Raw genomic sequence first — 14,878 nt, forward strand, 5'->3', positions numbered from 1 at the left:
GGACAGGGGTTTTCCGGGGTCATGCAGTCAGTCAAGGGGAGACTCGGAGGCAGGTTTTCTGACTCTGGACTCCAGGTTCTTTGGGCTCCCACGCCTGCCTCATGCACGGCTCCCCACAGAGTCACACACAGGACTCTCATTGTCCTTCTGTTATCATGCAGTGATACCTGGGCGGTGCTCTGTTGTTTGGTGAGGTTGGGTTGTGAGCAAAGGGCACGCTTAGGAGCCAAGTGAAGAAGTGAACTTAAAAAACTATTATTTATTTGGCTGCACTGGGTCTTAGTTGCTGCATGTGCGATCTAGTTCCCTGACCAGGGATCAAACCCAGGCCCCTTGCATTGGGAACACGGAGTCCTGGCCACAGGACCACCAGGGAAGTCTGAAGAAGAGGTAACCTTAAAAAAAGAAGGAAGCCAACAAAACAGCAGGGTGGAGGTGTTGTGTACCCATCTCCCATCTTGAGGAAATGAATGATTGAGTGACACAGGGGACTTGCCACCCAGGTGCAAAAACAGGGGAGGCGGTACCTGGTCCCACTTCCCGGCTCATCCCCAGGGTAGGTCGGGGCCACATCTTTGTCCAATATTGTTTCTTTGCTGGAGTATCTCATCTTGGCTGAGTGACAAGAGGCTTGCTCTGCTGGAGTGTTCATCATTACCTGCTTGGTCTTGGCAAGTCTCCACCTCTCCCATGAGTTGGAGAGCAAGTGAGCTGGTGTCTCAGACCATGTCATCTCCAGGGAGCAGGGGGAGAGAGGAATTGTCTCTTACCTGTGCTGGGTCTGGCCGGCTCATTCCCACTGTGCCACGCATTCAAACGACCCCCAAACTGAGATTAACTCTGCCAGGCCAAGACCCAGATTTGTAACAGACATCTAGCAAATCTTCCCTGAACCTGTCCCATGGTCAGGCTCCGGGGCTGGGCAGGTGTCACAGGGGCAGAAAAGGGTGACGTCAACACTCAAGCCCTGGGCCTGGACCCGAGCAGTCCCAAATGGGGCCAGTTCCTGTTCTCCCTCCCTGGTTTGGAGGACAAGCCGTAGATGCATGGCCTCGTGGTGGTGATGTGATGTTGAACTGTCAGTACCCTCAGCAGAGGTATGGGAAAGGAGTGGGGAGAGTTCCCTGGGGCAGTGTAGGCAAACAGCAGTGACCACACTGCCCGCTGGACTGTGCAGCAGCTTTCAGCCTTTCTCTAGAGGGAGAGACTCACCGTTTTCCCAGGGAACCACCCATCCTCTGCACTCCGTGCTTAATTATCTGTGTTCCAACATCTCCGTTCCATACTGCACCTCACTGGCCCCTGCATGGCCCTCAAGCACTTGTCCACAAAGAGGAAGCTCTTCCAGCCTTTGTCTCCAGGATCTAAGTACCTTCTGCTGGCCCATTGATTAGAAAAGTGGGGAGGCTTCTGACTTATAGTTTGATGGGAGAGAAAGTGGACAGTATTGCCAGAGGGGGACTGATGCCCAGAGGTCAGGAGGACCATGAAGACGGCTTGCACCAACTTGGCTTCTTTCATAATTCCATGTACTCACCCAAAGGTAGACCCCCTTGAAGGAACCTGGCAAGTCAAAAATCTCTCTGAAGAGAGTCTGAATAATATCTTTTTACAGATGATGCTACAGAAAAACATCCAGAGAGAAATGACTCATTATTTCCTATTATATTTACAGGACTCATTCTGGGGTTATAAATAAATTCTTCATCACTCGCTTGAAGGTAATAAAGCTGGTAGATTTTCTGCTCTGAAGTTTTATGTCCCCACTTGCCTTTCTTTCTGCCATCCAGCTGTGTCTCACTTTACCATACTCACCACTGGTTGGTGTGTGTTTCAGGAATGAAAAATAATTTTAATATTTGCCAAGGTAAAATATAATTAGGTTGGTAGATCTGCTGTTTAAAAGGGCATGAACAGAATCCTCAGACTAAATAGAAGTTATTTCTGGATTGTCTTCTGTTTTCGAGTATTTCTATTATCTATCCCTTCTATTACCATGGGTAATCAAGAAATGGATCATGGTTTTTTTTTTTTTTTTAAAAAAAAGCCAAAACAGAACAAAGTAAAGAAAAAACCACAACTAGCAAACAGGTAGGAGGGAAAAAAGTGAATGAACCATATAGGTGCTCTGCCCATCATCAATCTCTTTATCCACCCATCCATCCATCCAATGTTTCTAATGTGCCTGCATATGCAAGGCATGATTCTGCTGGAAACTGCATATCAGAGCAGAAATCCAACAAGCTTTAAAGCCACACTGGCCCGAGTTAGAATCCTAGCTACAAATCTGTGCTGGTTGTGTAATCTACAAAACTCAGTCTTGGCCTCATGTTGCTCAGCTATTAAGCTTGCCAAATCCGTTTCTTATAGGACTGTTAACTATCTGAACAAACACCTGATATCTAAAGGGTTCCCTAAACATTAGTTGTTTTTCTTGTTTCACTCTTCCTTATCTAGTTCCTGATTTAACTGATATGCACCTTTAAGAAAAGTCACTTTAAAATGGAGCTTGCTATGACCTTTCCATCTTGCCATTTTGTGAAAAGAAGTAACTGAAGAAAATTCCAGTAGACGATATGGCAAATAAGAGGGCATAAGGCATCTTGCATGTTAATGTTTTCCAAGGATTTCTGAGTTCCTCAGAAGACAACACAAACTTTCAGAGCTTGAGCATCCTCGGGACTGGGTTAAGGCGAATGTCCTTGAGATGTCACCTGTGCATGCGGTTACACCGAGTGGGTCTTGGGAAGCTGCTGCCCGGGATCTCCATCATGCTATGTGCAGATTCCCTGGGGAGCTGCCATCGCATTAGATAAGCAGATTCAACTTCAGCAACAGATGTTGTTTTGCATTCCCATGCCAGAATCTATCAGGACTCACCATGCCACCCACCTGGTTTGCTTCAGTGACTGCTAAATGCCTGAGTGTCCTGGCATTCTCTCAACTGGACATTCATCCCCTCTGGTTCCGTTCATCCTCTGTTCCTGGGTTTCTCAGCCCAGGGTTTCTCACACTGTTGACCTTTTGGGTTGGGTAGCTCTTTGTTATGAAGGACAGTTCTGTCCATGTTTGGCAGCAGTCCTGGCCTCTACTCACTAGATGCTGGTAATACCCCCTCAGTTATGACAACCAAAAATGTCTCTAGACATTTCCAAATGCACCCTTGAAAATGCACCTTTCCAAATGCATATACCACAGCTCTAGTATAACCTGCATCTCCTATTGTGCCCTCTGAAAATGTCACCAGGAGCTGCATCCTTATCTTCTTCTCTGGCTTTTCTTTCTTCACTTCTTTTCTCTGTTTGAAACATGGCTCTCCCTGGGTTGTCTCAGATGGGGACTGTTTCTTCTCCTGCATCTTCCCAACCCAAAGGTCAGGAGGTGAAGTAGTTGTCCTCCTTGCTTCTCATCATTGCACTGGAGCAGGCCTTTTCTACTCTGCCCACAAAAATCTGCTTCTCTGAAACTCATGCCATCTGATAATGCTCTTCTTTCTTCCTGATGCATCATCCACTGACTGCCCCATCTTTCTCCCTCATCATGGGAGAACTCAGAACCTGACTGACCCTGTTATTCCTCCTTTGAACACTGTCCTCATTCTTAGTGTCTTTAGCATCCATATTAATGACTCGTCCAACACCATGGCCTCTCAGTTCCTGATCTCATCTTTATTGACCTTTTAATTTTCCCAGTAAATGATGGAGCACTGATGACTCGCCAGGCACTATTCTAGCTCCAAGGGTTATAGAAGTAATGAGGTAGACAAGATCTCTGCCCTCATGAAATTTACATTATAAATAAGCTCAGAGGAGAAAACTTCATTTTGCTAGTTGATATTAAAGGAATAAAGAGGCTGTTTTAGATAGGGAATAATAGGGTTCAAGGGGTGAGTTTGCACTGAAGGGCGAAGGATGCCCTCTCTGAGATGTGAAATGCTGAGTTGAGACGTGAAAGGTGGTAAAGGGTTGACATGCAAAGAGCCAGGGGTGGAAAAGATAGGAAGATGAAACCAGAAGTCCAAAAAGGCTTTGGAGTGGTAATGAGCATGGGGTGTTCAAGGAATAGAAAATTGGTGTAAGTGGCTGGAGCTGTGAGTAGAGAGGATGGCACTGGATGAGATATATTTGTGAGGTAGATGTATGCACCTTTGCTGATGTGACTGTATCTTGTGTGCACAAAATTGCACTGATCATTCTCCTCCATTTATTATACCCTATCATTGCTGGTCTGTGGCTGCTGTCTTTTACATTTTTAAATATATTGTTTTCCCACCTTATCTCTAATTTCCAATCCAATTTCCCTGCCTCCCATATACTTCAATTTTTGTGTATTTATCGTCTCTATATATTATTCCATTCCACTTTCCATACGTCTGTTTATATGCACATATCCATGTTTGTTGTATTTCAAAGTATTTTTGTTAGTGGTATTGTGCAGTTGATCTTGTTCTCTTTAAATTTTTCATTCAACTTCAGTTTTTGAGGTCTCTTCATATTGCTGTATGTATCTATCCAATTTCATTAACTAGAAATTAACATAGTTAATTTTTAGGAAAATTTAAAAATATGTTTTTTCATAGAAAAAAACATATTTGCTGCATAATAGTCCATCATATATACCTACATCTTTCAATGATCTGGTCTTCCCTTGTGGCTCAGCTGGTTAAGAATCTTCCTGCAATGCAGGGGACCTGGGTTTGATCCCTGGGTTGGGAAGATCCCTGGAGAAGGGAAAGGCTACCCACTCCAGTGTTCTGGCCTGGAGAATTCCATGGGCTGTGTAATCCATGGGGTCGCAAAGAGTCAGACACGACTGAGCGACTTTCACTTTCACTTTTCAATGATCTATTTCTCAGTTGGTGGTACCCAAGTTGTTTCAGGTTATTTACAATAAACAACACGGTACCCATGCTCCCCAGTGAGAACTACCCTGGGGTATGTCACCCAAAGTGGAAATGTTGGGTCATAAAATATGAGCAGTGTTTAATTTAACTAGTTTGATCTCCTAAATTCTATACCTGTGTACCCTTCTCATTAGAAAAACTCTGATGGCTCAGTGGTGAAGAATCCACCTGCATTGCAGGAGACATGGGAGACATGGACTCAATCCCTGGGTCGGGAAGATCCCCTGGAGAAGGATATGGCAACCCACTCCAGTATTCTTGCCTGGAGAATCCCATGGACAGAGGAGCCTGGTGGGCTCCAGTCCAAGCAGTTGCAAAAAGTCAGGCATGACTGAGCACGCATCCATGTAACACTCTCATTAACCATGCATAGTTTTCTCCATTTTTATCACCAGTTCAGCTTAAAACCCTCCCACAGTGTGTGACGTTATTCTCTGAATGCTCAGTCACATTAGCCATTCTATTAGTTTTCTTTTAAAAGAAATATCTTCCAGTTTTTGTCCTGCTCCAAACTGAACTGGTTGCTGTCCAGGGCAGCTGTCATCCAAGGTCTCCCTTCACCATCACTCTAGGGGTTTTCTTCTCTTCTTTCCTGCGTTTGTGGGTTTTTACCTTTTCCTCTTTCTTGGGATACTCTCTCTCTCTTTTTTTAAAATTTTTGTTGGAAGCTTGTTGCTTTGCAATAGTGTTCTGGTTTCTGCCATGTATCAACAGGCATCAGCCACAGGTATACATATGTCCCCTCCCTCTTGAGCTTCTCTGCCACCTCCCACCCTTCCCCGCCCTCTAGGTTGTCGCAGAGCAGATTCCCACTGGCTGTTTTACATGTGGTAATGTATGTATGTCTGTCCTACTCTCTCAGTTTTCCCATCCTCTCCCTCCCACACTGTGTCCACAAGACTGTTCTTTTATGTCTGCCTCTCCATTGTTGCCCTGCAAATAGACCATCTTTCTAGATTCCATATACCTGTGTTAATAGACTGTACTTATCTTTCTCTTTCTGACTTACTTTGCTCTAGGTTCATCCACCTCATTAGGACTCACTCAAGTGCATTCTTTTTTTTTTTTTTAAAAAGCTGAGTAACATTCCATTGCATAAAATATATGTAATGCTTCATAAATTTGCATGTCATCCTGGCACAGGGACCATGCTAATCTTCTCTGTATTGCTCCGGTTTTAGTATATGTGCTTTTGAAGCAAGCACACTTTCTTGTTTTTGTGACATACATCCTCCTGTAGTTTTCTGAGAAATGATAGAAATTTGACTGTGAGGGTTCTACATCTGAAAATGTCTTTATAGGACTTTCACATTTAATGAAAAGCTTGGATATGAAATTCTTGGTTGGAAATAATTTCCCTTACAATTCCAACAGCATTGCTTGTTGAATTCTAGCGTCTGCTGATGCTGTTGAGACGTTCAGGACTATTCGGGTTTTTGGTACTGTGTGTATGTGTGTGTATTTTTTTTTTTTGTTTCTGCTCAGGAACTTTATCATCCTCTCTTTGTCCCCAGTTCTGAAATTTAAAAATGATGGGTTTCAATGTGGGTCTATTTTTATCTCTGGCACTGAGAACTTTGTGAGTCTTTCAATATGGAAACACAGTGTGGAAACATGTTTTCTCTCTAGAGTGCCTGCTATTTGGAGTTGAACCTCTTGAAACTGAAAGTGTTCATCACTCAGTTGTGTCCAACTCTTTATGCCCCCATAGACTGTAGCCCACCAGGCTCCTCTGTCCATGGAATTCTCCAGGTAAGAATACTGGAGTGGGTTGCTGTTTTCTTCTCTAGGGCATCTTCCCTTTTCTATATGTTTGCTCTGCTTACTGAGGTTTCCTCAACTTCATCTGACAATACTTCCAGTGGTTTTTAAAAGATATGTATTCATTTGGCTGTATCAGGTCTTAATTCCAGCACGTGGGATCTGCATTGCATCATTCAAGATCTTTCACTGCAGTGCACAGACTCTAGTTATGGTGCATGGGCTCACTAGCTGTGGCTTGCATGGACCTAGCTGCTCCGCGGCTTGTGGGATCTTAGACATGGGATCCTTCTTACCAGGGATGGAACCCGGATCCCTGAATTGCAAGGTGGATTCTTAACCCCTGGACAGTCAGGAAACTCCCTCTAGTGGGTTTTAAGTTTCTCCTGTCATATTTTTATTCTTTAAAGGGCTCCTTTTTGGAGTCTCTGAATATTTTAAAATATATCTTGGTCTTGTTTTGTAAATACATTTTCTCTGAGATATTAATGATAGTTTAAAGAAAGGTTTTGTCTTCTGCATGCTCTCTGCTTCTCTAATCTCCCCCAACCCAATATGTCTGTTTTAATTTTTATTACTCATTTTGGGTTTCCTCAAATATCTTGTTATCTTTGGTTGTCTGTCAGTCATTAAAAGGAACATGAGAAAGCTCATCTGACTTCTGTGCTGCTCTTCATGGCTTTCACTGTAGGGTGAAGATCAGACTGTTTCACTGGGTAACCACTGATCTCAGTATCTTTATATTTTATTTTTTTTAATAAAAAATTTTTAAATTGAATAATAATTGCTTTACAAGGTCATGTTGATTTCTTCCATACAACAACTCGAACCAGTCATAACTATATGTATATCCCTTCCTTCTGGAGTCTCCCTCCCACTCCACCCCTAACTCACCCTTCTAGGATGTTCAGTTCAGTTCAGTTCAGTCGCTCAGTCGTGTCCGGCTCTTAGCAACCCCATGAATTGCAGCATGCCAGGCCTCCCTGTCCATCACAAACTCCCGGAGTTTACTCAAACTCATGCCCATTGAGTCGGTGATGCCATCCAGCCATCTCATCCTTTGTCGTCCCCTTCTCCTCCTGCCCCCAATCCCTCCCAGCATCACGGTCTTTTCCAATGAGTCAACTCTTCGCATGAGGTGGCCAAAGTATTGGAGTTTCAGCTTCAGCATCAGTCCTTCCAATGAACACCCAGGACTTATCTCCTTTAGGATGGACTGGTTGGATCTCCTCGCAGTCCAAGGGACTCAAGAGTCTTCTCCAACACCATAGTTCAAAAGCATCAATTTTTCGGCACTCAGCTTTCTTCACAGTCCAACTCTCACATCCATACATGACCACTGGAAAAACCATAGCCTTGACCAGACGGACCTTTGTTGGCAAAGTAATGTCTCTGCTTTTTAGTAGGCTATCTAGGTTGGTCATAACTTTCCTTCCAAGGAGTAAGCATCTTTTAATTTCGTGGCTGCATGTTACAGAGCACCAAACTGGGTTCCCTGTGTTATATAGCAGCTTCCCACTAGCTATTAACATCTGTTTTATATATGGTAGTTTATGTACATCAGTGCTACTTTCAGTTCACCCCAGCCTCTCCTTCCCCTGCTGTGTCCATGAGTCTGTTCTCTAAGTCTCTGTCTCTATTCCTACCCTGCAAATAGGTTCATCATTATCATTCTTCTAGATTCCACGTGTGTGCGTGCTCAAGTTGCTTCAGTCATGTCCAACTCTTTGAGACTCTATGGGCTGTAACCCACCAGGCTCCTCTGTCCATGGGATTCTCCACACAAGAATACTGGAATGGGTTGCCATGCCCTCCTCCAAGGGATCTTCCTGACCCAGGGATTGAACCCGTGTGTCTTATGTCTCCTGCATTGGCAGGTGGGTTCTTTACCACTACTGCCACCTAGGAGGTCCTAGATTATATATATATGCATTAATATATGATATCTGTTTTTCTCTTTCTGACTTACCTCACTCTGTATGATAGGCCCTAGGTTCATCCACCCCACTAGAATTGACTCAAATTCATTCCTTTTCATGGCTGAGTAATATTCCATTGCATACATGTACTGCAGCTTCTTTACTGAATATCTTTGAGTGCATGCTCCGTCTCTTCACTCATGTCCAACTCTTTGCAACCCCATGGACTGTAGCCCACCAGGCTCCTCTGTCCATGGAATTTCCCAGGCAAGGATACTGAAGTGGGAAGCCATTCCCTTCTCCAGGGTAGGTATCTTTACACCTTTTCTATTAGGCTGGCTAGATTTCTCAGGGGTGTTTTAGTCTCCTGGTTGGAGGATTTAGCCTGACAGTATTCTGGAAACTGAAGTAGGTGGGTAAGTCTCGGGAGAAAAAGTGGAATTTTAACAATCAGTGTGGTTCTCTTAGTTAATGCTCATATTTTTGGTATGGTAAGTTGTCCCTCAATTTTCCCTGGTGTACCCCAATCCAGGGAGACCACTTTTACCTTCTTTAAAGCACTGGTTCTCAAAGCATAGTCTGTGGGCCTTTAGGAGTCACTCAGACCCTTTCAGAGGATCAGCAAGATAAATCCGTTTTCTTAATAATACCGAGACTTCATTTGCCTTTTGCACTGTCGCTTTTTAATAAGTATACAGTGAAGTTTTCCAGAGGCTATGTGATGTGTGATATCGCAATAGGTTGAATGCAAGAGCACATAGAAGACCAACTATCTTATATTAAGCCAACTATTAAAGGGATTTGAAAAATGTTAAGCAATGCTGCTCGTAAGAATTTTTTTGATTTAGAAAATATAGTTATATTTACATAAAATATATTATTTGGGTTAATGTATAATTCCTGTTTGTTACCACTATTTAAAATAAATAAATAAATATTTTAAAATGACTCGGTTTTAATTTCTCACATGATAAATATCAGTATATGCAATTCTTGTTAAATCTTTTTAGGGCCCTCAATAATTTTGAAGACTATAGTTGTCCTGAGAATAAGCATTTTAGAATCGTTGTTCTAGAGAACAGTCAAATGAAACTGGGGAGAAATCTGAGGATTCTAACTTGTTTTTGAACTGAAAACCCATTTGCTTTTCTTCTCTCTTTTATTCCTTCCTTCCAGAGGTTGCTCTTCTATAAGCAGCAAAGAGGAGACACAGAGGAGCCTGTGTCCCTGAAGACTTCATTCAAGTGATGAATCAACCAGCCCTGAAGGCTGACTTACCTCTGGAGATGCTTCCTGTTTTGTGAGATAATAGTTTTCTTTGTTTGCTTTGATGTGGTTGTTAATTGCGGCTGAAAACCTATAGGAGGCCAGGAGAGGAGAGGGTTTCCGGAAGCCAGCAGTGATGGAGTCTGTAGATGATGGCAGTGAAGGTGGTCCTAGGCTTTGGCTGCAGCGAGGCCCTAGGTGGCCTGGCATGTCATTTTCAGTGGTGCAAACCAGGTCAGGTCCTGGCAGACCCTTCTCTGTTACTTCCTGTTTGTCTTTTTCTCTGTCTCCTTTAATCATCCGGACCACAGGATGTTGGGGGTTCTTCTCAGCTTAGTCTGGCCTTTCTTCTCCCCTCTCTGTATTTTTTGCCTTGATGTCACCCTTTCCTGTGGGTTCAATGTCATTTTGTGCTGGCATCGCTGCGCCGGGTCTTCATTGCTTCCCACGGGTTTTCTCTGTGGTGAGCGGGGCCAACTCTTCAGTGTGGTGTATGGGCTTCTCATTGCAGCGGCTTCTCTTGTTGTGGAGCATGGGCTCTAGGCTTGTGGGCTTCAGTAACTGCGGCCCACAGGCTTAGTTGCCCCATGGCATATGGAATCTTCCTGGACCACCAGATATCAAACCCACGTCTTCTGCATTGGCAGCTGAATTCTTTTCCACTGGACACCCAGGGAAGTCCAGTACCGTCTTCTTTTTTTTTTTTTTAATTGAAGTGTAGTTCATTTACAATGTTGTGTTAGTTTCTGGTGTATAGCAAACTGATTCAGATATGTGTATATATATATATATATATATTTTTTTTTTTTTTCTTTTTCAGATTCTTTCCATTATGTGTGCCTGTGCTTAGTCGCTTAGTTGTGTCTGACTCTTGTGACCCCATGGACTGTAGCCCATCAGGTTCCTCTGTCCATGGGATTCTCCAGGCAAGAATACTGGAGTGGGTTGCCATTTCCTTCTCCAGGAGATCTTCCCAACCTAGGAATTGAACCTGGGTCTCCTGCATTACAGACAGACTCTCTTTACCAACCGAGCTATGAGGGAAGCCCCTCTTTCAATTATAGGTTATTACAAAGTATTGAGCGTAGTTCCCTTGCAATATAGTAGTAGCATAGTAGGTCCTTGTTGATTATTTTATATACAGTAGTGGATCTATATTAATCCCAAACTCCTAACTTATCCATCCCCCTGCCTCGTCCCTTTGGTGACCAAAAGTTTGTTTTCTATGTCTGTGAGTCTGTTTCTGTTTATAAATAAGTTCATTTGTATTATTTTTTAATATTCCACGTATAAGTGACATCACATGACGTTTGTCTTTCTCTTTCTGACTTAGTGTGATTATCTCTAGGTTCATCCATATTGCTGCAAATGGCATTATTTCATTCTTTTTTTATGGCTGAGTAATTATCCATTGTATGTATGTATGTATACATACATACATACCACACCGTCTTTAAAGATACACGCACCCCAGTGTTCATAGCAGCACTATTTACAATAGCCAAGACATGGAAACAGCCTTAATGTCTGTCAGATAGTTGCATACCATCTTCCTGACCCACGTTGTAAGCATTTCTTGCCTGTATGATTGCAGAAACCTCCCAGCTGGCCTTTCCTTTCTCACTGTCCTTTTCCCAACAATCAGACCGCGCTTCTAAAAAAATACAGGGTAGATCCCATTCATCCTGCTTTAAATCCTTCCACTGCTTCTGTCCCTATAATAAAATCCAGACCCCTTCCAATGACCCATGAGGCCCTGCCTGCCCTGGCCTCTGTGGTCTTCATGAGCCTTATTGCACATGGCCTCGTCATTGCTCACCTCCATCTAGCTATGCTGATCTTTTAAATTTTTAAAAAATTAGTTCATTTATTTGGCTGCACTGGGTCTTAGTTGAGGTTCTCAGGATCTTCAATCTTAGTTGTGGCATGTGGGATCTAGTTCCCTGACCGGGAATCAAACCCAGGCCCTCTGCATTGGGAGTACAGAGTCTTAGCCTCTGGGCCACCAGGCAAGTTCCTGTAGTGGTCTTTTAGTCTCTTGAACAAACTGCTCATTCTACCTAGGAAGGTTTTCCTCATCCCCCATTGTTTGGCTAGCTCCTTATATTCCTTTAAATCTCAGCTAAATGTCATTTGTTCAGCAACCTTTCCACTGATTTTATCTAAAGTCCATGTTCCATGTGATTTTCTCCTACTTAGCTCTTTGTTTTGTTTGATTATTTAATTCTTTTGTTTCATGGCATATACAGTAATTCAGATTTATTATGTAAAACTGTTTTCTATAATCTGGGTTTGGCTGCACAGTAAGAAGGGTCTTATATTTGTTTGCTAACTGGTCTCAGATGAAAGATGGTTCCCATCATGGCCTTGGCTAAGAATTTCTTAGAAGATTTCAGTAATTCTTAGTGACTCACAGAAAAAAATTACAGGAAACACCAGAGACCATATTGACTCTTGGAACTCCAGAATAATTATTTTTGAACTTTCCCAACTGAACCCATTGGAGTTTAATTTAATAACATTAGATCCCTTCAAAGATCCAGCCTTTTGTCTCAGATTTACTGAGTATGCTACTGAATCAAATGTCTTGTGACTCCTCATTCTGATATTTAATAACAGTGAATTAATAACCTTGTCCTTGTCCTTGGAAGTCTGCAGATAAAGTGTATCTGAAAGGGTCCCAGAGTCTGGGGAGAGAAACAAGGACCGAGTCCTGGGATTTCTGGCTCAAGCCCACAGCTTTTGCTAGAAGTGAGGTCAGTGGTTGCAAGAGAGCAGAGTTGGTCTCTTGACAGTTGCACGATGACAGACTCAGAGTGTATTTGCACCCAGGCATCCACTTCCTTTCTGGTACCTCAGCAGGTAGTGTCCATGCTTCGTCCCTGACAGGATTCTGGAGGATGTAGCTCTTGGGTCATCTCTGTGTGAATGTCTTTGAACCAGCACCAGAAGCAGACAGAGGATTCCTACATTTTCTTCTCTTCTTCCTCTCTGAACTGAATTTTGATAATCTTCATAGGCAAGAAGAGGAAAGTGGTGCTTGGAGGTGCCAACCTGGGAGGGGGTGACAGGAAGGAATGCGGCTTCATGTTCTCAACATTTCTTCTTCTTTAAATTTTGCTTCAGATATTATTATTTTAATATCTTTTGGCCACATCACATGGCATGTGGGATCTCAGTTCCCCGACCATGGATCAGATCCATGCCCATTGTATTAGCCATGCAGGGTCTTAACCTCTGGGCTGCCAGGGAAGTCCCTGTTTCAGATCTTATTTTTAATTTCAATATTTTGAATCTATTACTGAAACACAAACTACAGCCCTCTCATTACTGTCTCTTGGAAATGTAGCCACTGCCTTGAGGTCTGTGTGTTTAATTTTACCACAGACACATGTGAATGTGACAGTTGATCAGTCGTGTCCGACTCTTTGCGACCCCATGGACTGTAGCCCGCCAGGCTCCTCTGTCTGTGGGATTCTCCAGGCAAGGATACTGGAGTGAGTGGCCATTCCCTTCTCCAGAGGATCTTCCCGACCCAGGAATCGAACCCGGGTCTCCTGCACTGTGGGCAGATTCTTTATCGTCCAAGCCACCAAAAGCATGTGTGTCCATGACCAAAAAATATAGGGTTCTGGATTTGCACGTTTTTACATTTTCCATAAATACATTATGTATGTTTTTGCATCTTTTTTCACTGAACATTGTTTCCCATATTCATCTGCATAATCAGGTGATGCAGTTAGTTAATTTGAACTGTTTTAAAGTATTGCACTCTGTAAATATTACTCACTTAACCATTCCCCTACTGATGAGTACTTAGGTTGCTGAGCTTTTTTTTTTTTTCTAATATTTATTTATTTAGCTGTGCCAGGCCTTACTGTGGCATGTGGGATCTAGCTCCCTGACCAGGGATCAAACCTGGGCCCCGTGCATTGAAAGCCAGGAGTCTTAGCCACTGGACCACCAGGGAAGTCCTTACTCTTGAGGCAGCATTTCATACCCCTTGGTCAGTCAGTCACTGGCTGCAGGTTGTCCCTGTGGGGACCCGAGGCTGTAAACTCCTGAACAGGGCGGATGCTTCGGCCCAGAGCAAGTCTCGGAGAAAGCAGCTGGGAGCACTTTGCAGTCAGTGTTCAGAGCGGCAGGGGTGTGGGCACACCCATATGGCAAAAAGGATCTGGTTGAGACTCCAGCACACCCATGAGGACTCCTGTCCCTGGAGGGGATGTTTCCTTCTTGTTTGAAGGCTTGGCCATCCGAGAGTTAGCTGCGCCTTCCCCTTAGTCTCTTGGCCATCTCACTGTCATCTTATTGTCACTGACTCTTCTTTCTCTTTTTAAAATACATTTTTTTAATTGAATTATAGTTGATTTACAATGTTGGACCAATCTCTGTTGTACAAAATAGTGACTCAGTTGTACAAATATACATGTTTTTTCGTTTCCTTTCCCATTATGGTCTATCACAGGATATCAAATACAGTTCCCTGTCCTACACATTAAGACTTTAGTGTTAATCCATTCTAGATGTGAGAGCTTGCATCTACCAACCCCAGACTCCCAGTCCATTCCTCTTCGTCCCTGTCCTGGCAACCACAAGTCTGTTTTAATTAATATTATAATTCAAGATATTTGCATTTATTATTTTACTTTGTTTTATTGGCCACACTGTGTGGCATGTGGAATCTTAGTTCCCCAGCCAGGGATGGAACCCGTGCCTTCTTCAGTTGACGCGTGGAGTCTTAACTGGACCACTAGGGATGTCCCTATCATTGACTCTTCACTTGCTTATCTCCTCCACCTCCTCCTTGAGGCAGGAAGCTGGGCTTGTCCACCTGTTGTCCTTCTCAGCCCCACGGGGTGGCACCATCCTCTGCACGGAGGAAGTAAGGACAACATTCCCTGGTGTCCTGGGTTCCCCCACCTCAGTGACCCTGGTTATCTGTGCTCACTCCATGGCCTTGAGTCAAGTTCATTGACTAAAGAACAGCCTTGGGAGACTTTGATGAGACAAATGTGAGAATCAGGCA

General features: G+C 43.4%; 1 non-coding gene across 1 annotated transcript; it reads right to left on the reverse strand.

The window, feature by feature from the left end:
- Window positions 1-6,001: 6,001 nt before the first annotated feature.
- Window positions 6,002-6,108, reverse strand: LOC122683345. Its single transcript, XR_006337697.1, has one exon. It is a non-coding gene; the product is annotated as a U6 spliceosomal RNA (small nuclear RNA).
- Between the last annotated feature and the right edge of the window lie 8,770 nt (window positions 6,109-14,878).

Source organism: Cervus elaphus, chromosome 24, assembly GCF_910594005.1.
Source record: "Cervus elaphus chromosome 24, mCerEla1.1, whole genome shotgun sequence".
NCBI lineage: Eukaryota > Metazoa > Chordata > Mammalia > Artiodactyla > Cervidae > Cervus > Cervus elaphus.